The following is a 10,720-nucleotide window of genomic DNA, read 5'->3' as shown; positions in this document are numbered from 1 at the left end:
AATTCTGATTGTTGTTCAGTGGATACAGTTCCCATTTGGGAAGGTAAAACCATTCTGGAGATGGATGGTGGCAATGTTTGCACAACAATGTGAATACAATCAACACTACTGAATTGTATACTTAAAATGGTTAAGGTAGTAAATTTATTGTATGTGTGTTTTACTATAATAAAAAAAGTAAAACTTTTTAAATGTCTCAGACCCCTAAATGTAAGAACTAAAATTAAAATTCATAATAGAAAACATAAATATAAATCTTCATGATCTTGGATTAGGCAGTAAGTTCTTAGATCTGACGCCAAAAGCAGAGACAATCAAAGAAAAAGAAAACAAACACATTTCATCAAAATTAATAAGTTTTGTGTTTCCAAGGAAATCATTAGGAGAGTGAAAAGGCAACCAGGGAGAAATCATTTGCAAATCATATATCTCATAAGGAACTTGTATCTAAAACATAAAAATAACTTTTAAGGCTCAATAATAAAAAGACAAACAACTCAATTTAAAATGGGAAAAGAGTCTGAACATTTTTCCAAAGAACGTACACAAATAGCCAGTAAGTACATGAAAAGATGCTCGATATCATCAGTCATTAGGGAAATGCAAATCAAAACCAAGGTAGGATTCTGACTCATACCCATTCAGATGGCCGTACTAAAAAAGATAGATAATACCAAGTACTGGCGAGAATATGGAGAAATTGGAACCCTCGTACATGGTTGGTAGGATTTGTAAATGGTGCCGTCACTTTGGAAAACAATCTGTCAGCTCCTAAAATGGTTAAGGTTAGTTACCATATGGCCCAGCAATTCCACCAAAAATAATTATAAAGATAAAAAACTTGTATACAGATGTTCACAGCAGCATTATTCATAGTAGTCAAAAAGTGGAAACAAACAATCCACATGTCTATCACCTGATGAATGGATAAATAAAATGTGGCATAGCACACAATGGAATATAATTCAGCCATAGAAAGAAATGAAATGCTGATATATGCTACAACACAAATGAGCTTTGAAAACATTGCACTAAGAGAAGCCAGTCATAAAAGACCACATATGGTATAACTCCATATGTGTTATATGTGAAATGTCTCAAATAGACAAAACTATAGAGATATGAAATAGGGTAGTTCTTTCTTTGGGCCATATCTGGGGGGATAAACTGCTAAAAGTTTCTTATTGGGGTCACGAAAACATTTAAAAATTAATGGTGATGATGGTTCCAGATATCTCAATATACTAGAAATCACTGAATTTGTACACTTTTAAAGAATGAATTTTATATGTAACATCTTAAAAAGATGTTAATGGGTCAGCACTAGATCCACCATTGTCAACTTGTGACATTGATTTAAAAATACCTTCAGAATGAGCAAGACTAGAAAAAGAGATATGAGATGTGAATGATATAGAAGGATGTGAAATATCTTTCATGGTATTAAGGAATATAAAACTATTTATATTTAGATTTAATGAATGTGAGTATTACAGTGCTTTATTTACAGCAAATAATTTCCACTAAAATTAAAGAGACATTGGTCTTATCATTCCTTATCTCTATACTCTTTTCAGCAAACAATATGAACAAGCATCTTAAACCTAGAAATTGTCCCCCAGCTATGACAATTGCTCTCCTTCCTGGAACTGCCTTTCCTATATGCTAATTTCCTCAGTGCAAAAGCTGTTATTTTCATTCAGAATGTTAAAGATACCCCTAGGAAAAGTCATTTTAAAAGTCTTGATTTTCACAGCCTTCTGCATTAGAAGCTTAAGAGATATCCTAGGGCTAGGCTTCACTCCAGGTTTTAGGAGCAATCTAGGTAAGAATCTGCAGAAGCTAGGTGAAAATGCAGATCCATGGAAGCTATTTCAAACCTATCACATCCTTCCCCAGGTAATTTTCATACTAATATATGCTAGAATGTGATAAGGTTAAAAATATTCTACTTCTCTACTTTATCAGAGAGGTGGGAGTTTTGAAATCTCATTGCCATGCAGAGAACTACAGCCCAGAATGTGATAAATGAAAGGCACCTAAGAGTCATGTAGGGCAGTCCTTTTATTCTGTGAAGGAAGAAACAAGATGATTAGGCCAAAGCCACACAGATATTAGCTGCACAACCAGCGCAAGATTGAGCACGAGATGGGGCTCGGGTGTTGTGACGTCCAGCGCAGTTTCTTCAGCTCGGTTAGGGCAGAATTAGTTTGATTGGGCACCATTGAAGTACATGCTACATCCATCCACCATTAGATGAAACCTCTAATTTTAGTTCTGCTTATTATTTTTTATTTTATATTATTTTTTATATTTTATATTAATTTTATTTTGGTTTATTTTATTTAATTTTACTATTATTTTTTAAGACAGGATCTTGTGCTGTCACTCAAGCTGGAGTGCAGTCGCGCAATCACAACTCACTGCAGCCTTGAACTCTTGGGTTCAGGAAGTCCTCCCACCTCAACCCCCAAGTAGCTGGGACCACAGGCACGCAACCACCATGCCTGACAAATTTTTTAATTTGTAAACGTTTTTGTAGAGATAGGGTCTCACCATGCTGCCCAAGCTGCAATTTTAGTTCTATATAAATAGGGTAGTCCAGGGAAAAGAGAGGGGAGCTACCATGGGGAAGGGGTTACTGTGGATATGATTTTTAAAATTTTCTCTGCTACAGCTCTTCCACGTTTACCCACATAAATCTGAAGTTTAATTTTTAGTCTCTAGAAAGCATTTCGTGATGTGTTTTAAAATATTATGTGTGTATTAAGAAAGCTTGCATCCATATGTGTAGAACTATTTCCTTTTCTTTTTGGGCACCTGTGGCTCTCTATTAATATTAAGAATTTCTTAAATGTTGCAATTCTTCAAGGAAACAATTTCAGAAGATAGTTTCTTTTCCTCCCTTCCCTTCCCTTGCCCACATTTCTCTCTCTTTTTACTTCCAGTTCTGGAAATTGGCCAGCAGAATTATTTATGGCTCTTAGTTCCCATCACACCTTAATAATAAACAGAAGGAGTTTTCCTTTGTTTTAAAATTTCAACAGTACAGTAGTTAAAAATTGGCTTCCATCAGAAAACTTTCTCCAAGTCTAATTTGCTATGCCATGTATATACATGATTAACCAGTACAATACGTACAGCAAAGAAACCAGGTGAGAGATTTATTGATTCTGGCTGAAACAAATTGAAAAGTAACCTTGAACACTTTGTGAAGTCCATAATTGAGTTCCACAAATCAACTTTGGAGCCAGTTTAGCATGTCCATTTAGTTGAGGCAAAGAGCCTGTGTTTGATCTAACTTAATAAAGTAATTCCAGTGTAAAAAGGTAGGTCAAAATGACTACCTTCTAAAATTCAAAGTTCCTTTCTCCATGAGAGAAATTATATTTATTTCAAACAGAACTAATGATACTGTATTTGGTACAATATGTTATTTTCTTAGATATCTTAGGGGTACCTTCTACTAACTAATACTTCAGGATAGACTTCTGGGATTCATGAGTGTCACCAAGTTCAGAGCTGATCTTAAGCAAAACTGAATGGCTTGGCCCTTCTAGAAAATTATCTTGCCTCTGATAACTCAAAATTCAAATTGAGACTGTAAACTATAACATAGAAGTATTTAGTGTAGGTGATATTATAGAACAGGTATCTGTTCTACTGATAGTCACCCCATTTGAGTTAAATATGCTATGTGACAATATTAAGAAGCTATGTCTTCTGAAATTGTGTAAACTTTAAAAAATATATGAAAAATTAGAATACTATACAAAACAATAATTATTAAACCTTCTCCCACTTTCTGGGATATCCAAGTCTAATTTGCTATGCCATGACAGTGGCATGCTGCCCAAGCTGCAATTTTAGTTCTATATAAATAGGGTAATCCAGGGAAATCAGAAATGGAGAGTGTGTTTATAAGCACATGTGAATAATTACAATAGCAGACACACAATTTTAAATTCAAATTTGTTGTTGTTTTTTGTTGGTTTTGTTTCTTGTTTGGGAACCACAAAATAAGCCTGTCTTTCTTTGGATCTTAAAATTTATTCACAATGTTTTCGTGTTTTACAGTAGGAATTATCTGGTTCTACAGAAGTAGAGAATTCCATTTATACGGGAATATCAGAAGGAGGTTAAAGTGGGCACAGGTAAATCATCCATTTGGCTATCAAAAAGTCTGATTCTGACCAGGCGCAGTGGCTCACGCCTATAATCCCACCACTTTGACAGGCCGAGGCGGGCAGATGACCTGATGTCAGGAGTCGAGACCAGCCTGGCCAAGATGGTGAAGCCCCGTCTCTACTAAAAATACAAAAATTAGCTGGGCGTGGAGGCGGGCACCTGTAATCCCAGCTACTTGGGAGCCTGAGGCAGGAGAATCACTTGAATCCGGGAGGCGGAGGTTGCACTGAGAGGAGATTGCGCCACTGCACTCCAGCCCGGGCGACAGAGTGAGACTCCATCTCAAAAAAAAAAAAAAAAAAAACAAAAAAAAAACGCTGACTCTTTTTTCTGGTCCCAAACAAAAATGACTAACTTCTTCAAAATATAGGGTAATAAAATACCCTGAAATGAGTAAAAGTTATTCATTCTGACTATAATACACTTTGTTTTGGTAGAAAAAAAAAACTTCATAAATTTAAAAACTGAACAGTAAGCCCTTGGTTAATCATTTAACATTAGAACTCCTATTTTCTCTTCTAGCAAATGTTTCCAAACAGAAAAACGACCACAATCAATTTTAGAAAAATGTTTCCCCTTAGAGGAAGGAAGGATAAATAAGATGTTTAAACTGCAGTTGGTAAAATCATTTGCTAACCCTCCGCGTGGTAATGATGCCACATCACCTGCACTTTGCTGTCTTGATCCATGCTGAAGTGATATGTTCTTGGACCCAAGTAGAACTCTCTAGCGATTTGCATGTTTTGTCATATTGTCACAGACACTCATGGTTAAATAAAAACAATCTGGTTGGTATAAAGCTCAATTTGCAGAGAAATAACTATTCTCTTTGTCAGAGTCCACAGGCACTCGAAGAAAACATTTTCACACAGAACATGGCTATGTGCCTTTTAAATCCATTTGCAAAATTGTTTCATTTCTTATGTAAAAAGGTGGAATATTGACTACTGATAAAAATTTCCTCCTACACAAATATTTTTCAGGTTCATCCAATCCCACCCTTACTCAATATCATGGAACATGAAGCTAACTTCATCTGGAATAATTCACTAACTCCCAAAATGAACAAGGGAGTGGATACTTGATAAAAAATACTAGCCCATACATAATTAGGGAAACAAGAGTTGTATGTTAAGTGGATTTTCTTCCATCCGTGTGATTACCTGAATGTCATTTTTAACTTGGTTAACTTAAGGTAAACTTATCTCTCTCTCTTTTTTTTAAGTTCATCAATATTCCTGCACAAACCTTCATTGCCATTTAATTTTAATAAAACTGAGAAAGAGAGAGTGAAAACTCATGTTACCCATTCCAGGCAGGAAGATGGGAAGAAAGGAAGCATGCCATTCAGAATTCTGAATTGATTTGTACAGTGTCTTAGGCAAAAGCTCTTCCAGAAATATCTATGAATTCACGTTGAACATAAGACACAAAATTACAGATAAAGGTTAAAATCAAACTTGTCAGATGTTAACATTATCCTGACTACTCATAAATTGATTCATTTATGTGCTAGAACATTTTTCTACTACCCACCCTGGAGGAGGAGAGAATCCATTTACTGCGAATGTGGAATGTGCTTCGTCCGGGAGGGGAGGGGAAAGAAAGAATCCTGACTGGTGCTATGTAAAGTGGCTGCACCTTTCAACCAGTTTTCAATTTCAAACAAGACTTTTAATATCTATGTCTTTTGATTGTTTCTGACTTTTAATTTTTGAAATAACTGCTTTATTAAGATATAATTTAGATACCAATTTCCTCATCTAACATTTACAGTTCACTGATTTCTTGGTATATTCAGACTTGTGTAATCATCACCATAATCAAGTTTATAACATTTTCATCACCCCAAAAAGAACCACACACCTTTTAGCCATCACCTCTCAATGCTTTTTTTTATCCTTTAGCCCTAAGCAACTCATAAGTCTACAGATTTGCCTATTTTGAACATTTCATATAAATGGAATCAGGCAATTTGTGGTCCTTTGTGATGGGCTTCTTTCAGTTAGCATAATGTTTTTAAGGTTTTGTGTTTAAATAATTTTTTAAAATTTGGGAGTCTTTTCAAATTTACAAAAGAGTGGCTAAAAAACATTGTACGGAAAACCTCCATTTATCCCTTATCTAGATTCATGGTATTGTTAATCATGTTTCTAAAGGTTTTTAATGTCTGTTGTTATAGCAATAAAACATTCAAAATGGTTACATTTATAAAAGAGTGGTCTGCAAATGCTTATAAATAATTTGGATTGTCATTTGGAACATTCTGAAAATGACATGGAACTCAGGGCTATGAAAATCCACTGGTAGATGTGTAGTTGATGTAGACAGATTGAATTTCCATATGTGCCTGGCATTATTAACCATACAGTCATACAGTCGTGTACCACAGGAACCTTTAGTCAACGACAGACTTCATATATGACTGCAGCCCCATAAGATGATAATGCCATATTTTTACAGTATTTTTCCTGTGTTTAGATATGCATAGTTACACAAATACATTTGTGCATGTAATACTGCATTATAATTGCCTACAGTATTCAGTACAGTAACATGCTAGGCAGCCAGGAGCAATAGGTTATACCACATAGACTAGGTGTGTAGTAGGTGACACCATCTAGGTTTGTGTAAGTGCACTTTAGGATGTTTTCACAAAGGCCAAATCGCCTAAGGAAGCATTTCTCGGAACACATCCCCATTGTTAAGTGACAGAAGACCATACAAGAAAACTCAAGATTCTCACAATCAAAATGAACACATAGGAAACAGGGCTTAAGAAGGTCATAGGGCTGGGTGCAGTGGCTCATGCCTGTAATTCCAGCACTTTTGGAGGCTGAGGCAGGTGGATCACTTGAGGTCAGGAGTTCGAGACCAGCCTGGCCAAGATGGGGAAACCCCGTCTCTACTAAAAATACAAAAATTAGCCAGGCTTGGTGGTGGGCATCTGTAATCCAAGCTACTCAGAAGGCTGAGGCAGGAGAATTGATTGAACCCGGGAAGCAGAGGTTGCGGTGAGCCAAGATTGCACCATTGCACTCCAGCCTGGGTGACAAGAGTAAAACTCCGTCTCAAAAAAAAAAAAAAAAAAAAAAAAAAAAACTCATAGGGATACCAAGTCCTTTTCCATCATTCTTAATCAACTGGAATTACAACCAATTAGTATTTATTAAGCACCTAATAATTTGTGTCAAAAAGTTGTACAAGGAGGTAAGGAGTAAGTATAAAGAAGAATAAAACAAGCTGGTCAGTTTTAACAAGATGATCTACACTGTGACCTGAACTCTGTCAGCAAAATTAGGACAAAATAGCTATGAAAGACATAAAAAATTAATTCGTTCTGGGAGTAAGACACTACTGGAATCACAAAAGAAGATGTACTCAACAAAGCTTCAAGTCATAATTTTTTTTTTCCATCTGACATTAAAGATTACCAAGGCTCTAGCTCTCTTATGGAAAAAAGTAATAAGATGAAGTTAAGGGGATCTTTTCCTTAGAAGTTTTATTATTTACAAATAATGAGGGGACTAAGAACCTAGGGTAGTTGTTGTTGTTGACTTTTTAGGAATAATAGTACTCAGGCACCTTGAATTTAAGCTTAGCATAATTATAGTTTTAATCTATGTTGCAACAGTTCTACGGAATATCATTAATCTTTTACCACTTTTAATATATTAAAGCATTGCATCCCAGTCTTGGCTAGGGAACATAATTTAATCTGTATTCAAGCTTGGGGTGCTTGAATACAGATACCCAGTGTTCTCTGCAGATCCCCTTAGGAGAACCTCTGTCAAAAAAAGTTTGGAAAACTCTTTGAAGGACACTCCTTTAGGAGTTTATCAGCTAAATGTAGGATGCTCTGGGTTACTATATTCATTATTGACACCTAGTTTATGGACATAGAAAGTATCCTCACTAAAATATTTAATAAGAAGCATGTTCTACTGTCTTTGAACCAAGACAGAGTGCTCTTAGTAATCAAGGTCAACTGAGCTGGGTGCAGTGGCTCATGTCTATAATCCCAGCACTTTGGAAGGCCGAGGTAGGTGGATCACTTGAAGTCAGGAGTTTGAGACCAGCCTGGCCAACATGGCGAGACACCGTCTCTACTGACAATACAAAAATTAGCTGGGTATGGTGGCAGGTGCCGGTAATCCCAGCTACTCAGGAGGCTGAAGCAGGAGAATCGCTTGAACCCAGGAGGTGGAGGTTGCAGAGAGCCGAGATTGCGCCACTGCACTCCAGCCTGGGTGACAGAACGAGACTCTGTCTCAAAAAAAAACAAAAAGTGAACTGGAGTCCTTCGAGCATTGGATAAATAGTACAGTGGCTAATAATTTCCCTCTTTACATGTGTAAAACCATGTTAGCAGTTTGGGACACAGAGGGCACAAACTGTGGAATGAGAAGGTTCAATTCTTCCTCTTGTGTGACCCTGGGGGAGCCATTTCATCCTTTTGAACCTCATTTTCTCTTGTAGAAAAAAAAATGAAAAGAGTAAGAATATCTAACTGGTAGAGTAATTCTGATGATGAAATTGAAGTATGTATATAAAAGTACTGTACACACTGTCATTATTATTTTATTTTGTAAAACAATAATTTTTCCACATTCTTGTCCTTTAGAAAGCAGTGCCAACTATTGTAACAACTTTTTTCTTTACGAAGCTACATACCATTTTAAATATATTGTGCAAGTCTATTATATCTGAAAATAAATCTACAAAAGAAATAATTTTCCCCTATTCTGTACTATAGCAATTTTGATCCTTTCACAGTTTGGATCTCCTCCATACAGAAAGTTCTCACTCTAAAAGACTTGAAGATGTTTGTGGATGCCTGGGTTAGAGAAAATGTACAGATATATAAAATAATAAAATAAAATAATTTGAATTCAAAAAAGCTATTTATAAAGAAATGTAACATGCAAGGAATATGGCTACCCAATTTAAGCATCTTCGAGAGTACAGCTATTTGCAATTTAGAATGAAAGGAATTGTGGATAAACAGTTCAAGTGTCTGCCTGGAAAATACAATGGCACATCAAATAATAATTTTAAGTCCTCTGTCTGAACAAAGGCTTTAGTATGGTAATAAGTAGTACAAAGCAATCAATGTTTCATATATTATAATTTTTCACATATGGAAACTTGCAACTACAGCTCTCTGTTGGCTGCATGTGGTGGAAACAAAAGAAAGATGGGAATTTAAGGGACTCCAAGTGTATTCATAAAGTTAGAAGTTACACTGAGTTGGAGGATAGGGTGGAAGGCATGACTTGAAATATCTAGGTGAGGAGAGTTTGGACGAAAACCCTGATCCCATTAGAAAGCCAAATGGCACCTCCCAGGTGTGGAGCAGGCCTGTCGCATCTCACAGGCGGAACAGCGGGCACAGCCGAGGGGACGCCCACTCTAAAGAGGGTGAAGAACTAAACCCCTTAGCTTGGGCTTCTGCCACCAGATCCCCTGGATTGACTATTAGAAACTTCACTTCTATTTCTCCATCAGTAAAACAGAAAAAGAAATATTCGATGGGTAGGAGTAGCTATGGTTAATAAAATAGGTTTAAATATTTGGCAACAGAAGAAAGAATTCAAATCTGTGATTGAGAAGCAGGTCACTGGAAGGTTAAGTTAACCTGAAAACTCCAATTCCCCCTTTCCTCGTCACTGCGTAGTTTGCTTTTCAGTCGTTTCACTCAGTCTGCACCTACACTAAATCCCAGCAGCGAAGTTGAAGGCATTCACGTCTCCACTCACCAAGGTCCCTGGATCTGAATGGCCAGGCAAATAACCTAGCTGTGCAATAGCGAATGCAGTCAATATATGGCATAGTGTTCATCTGGTGCTTACGAGTGATAGTTTTTATCTAATTTCACTTTTATAATCAGTTTGAGGTCTCATTATTTTTCCTTTTTTAAAAAATAAGGACCAGTAACATAAAATGGCAAAAAAAAAAAAAGGGCTGCTGTTTTAAGGCCCCCTGTGAGCTGTTTGTATCCCACCTGCAGGGGAAGTACAGAAACTGCAAGTAAGCAGGTTGGGAATTTGGGAGCAATTTGAGAGGAATCTGACACCTGCTGAAATCTAGAATAAAAAAATGTGTATTTTGTATGCCTTTATTTTATTCTTCTAGTGATTTATTTTTAATGTATGTTAAAAGTACTACTGTGTGACAGATTGGAAATAAAGGAAAAACCTGATTCCTCTCCACAGGTAATCAGTGAGAACATTGAATTTTGATGGGCATTTCAATGACTGAGTTATTTTCTCCATAGAAAGAGTGACACAAGTGAGGGGTGAGGGGGTGGGGAGGGAGCCCTGTCTTCAGATCTCCCGTTGTTTGACTTGGGCGTAAGGAACTTTCTGAGTCAACCTGCAGGTGGCTTGGCAGGGATTCCTTCTTCCCAGCTCCTGGCTCCAGGTGATAGCTGTGGTCTCATCTCCTCAGCAAACACCTTCAAAGAGCTCACAGCAGATATGCAGTGAGCAGGGAGATTGGCTTTCTCCAAACATAGGGGAGATTGTGGAGG

Source organism: Gorilla gorilla, chromosome 7 (assembly GCF_029281585.2).
Source record: "Gorilla gorilla gorilla isolate KB3781 chromosome 7, NHGRI_mGorGor1-v2.1_pri, whole genome shotgun sequence".
Lineage (NCBI taxonomy): Eukaryota > Metazoa > Chordata > Mammalia > Primates > Hominidae > Gorilla > Gorilla gorilla.
This window is presented reverse-complemented; position numbering follows the sequence as displayed.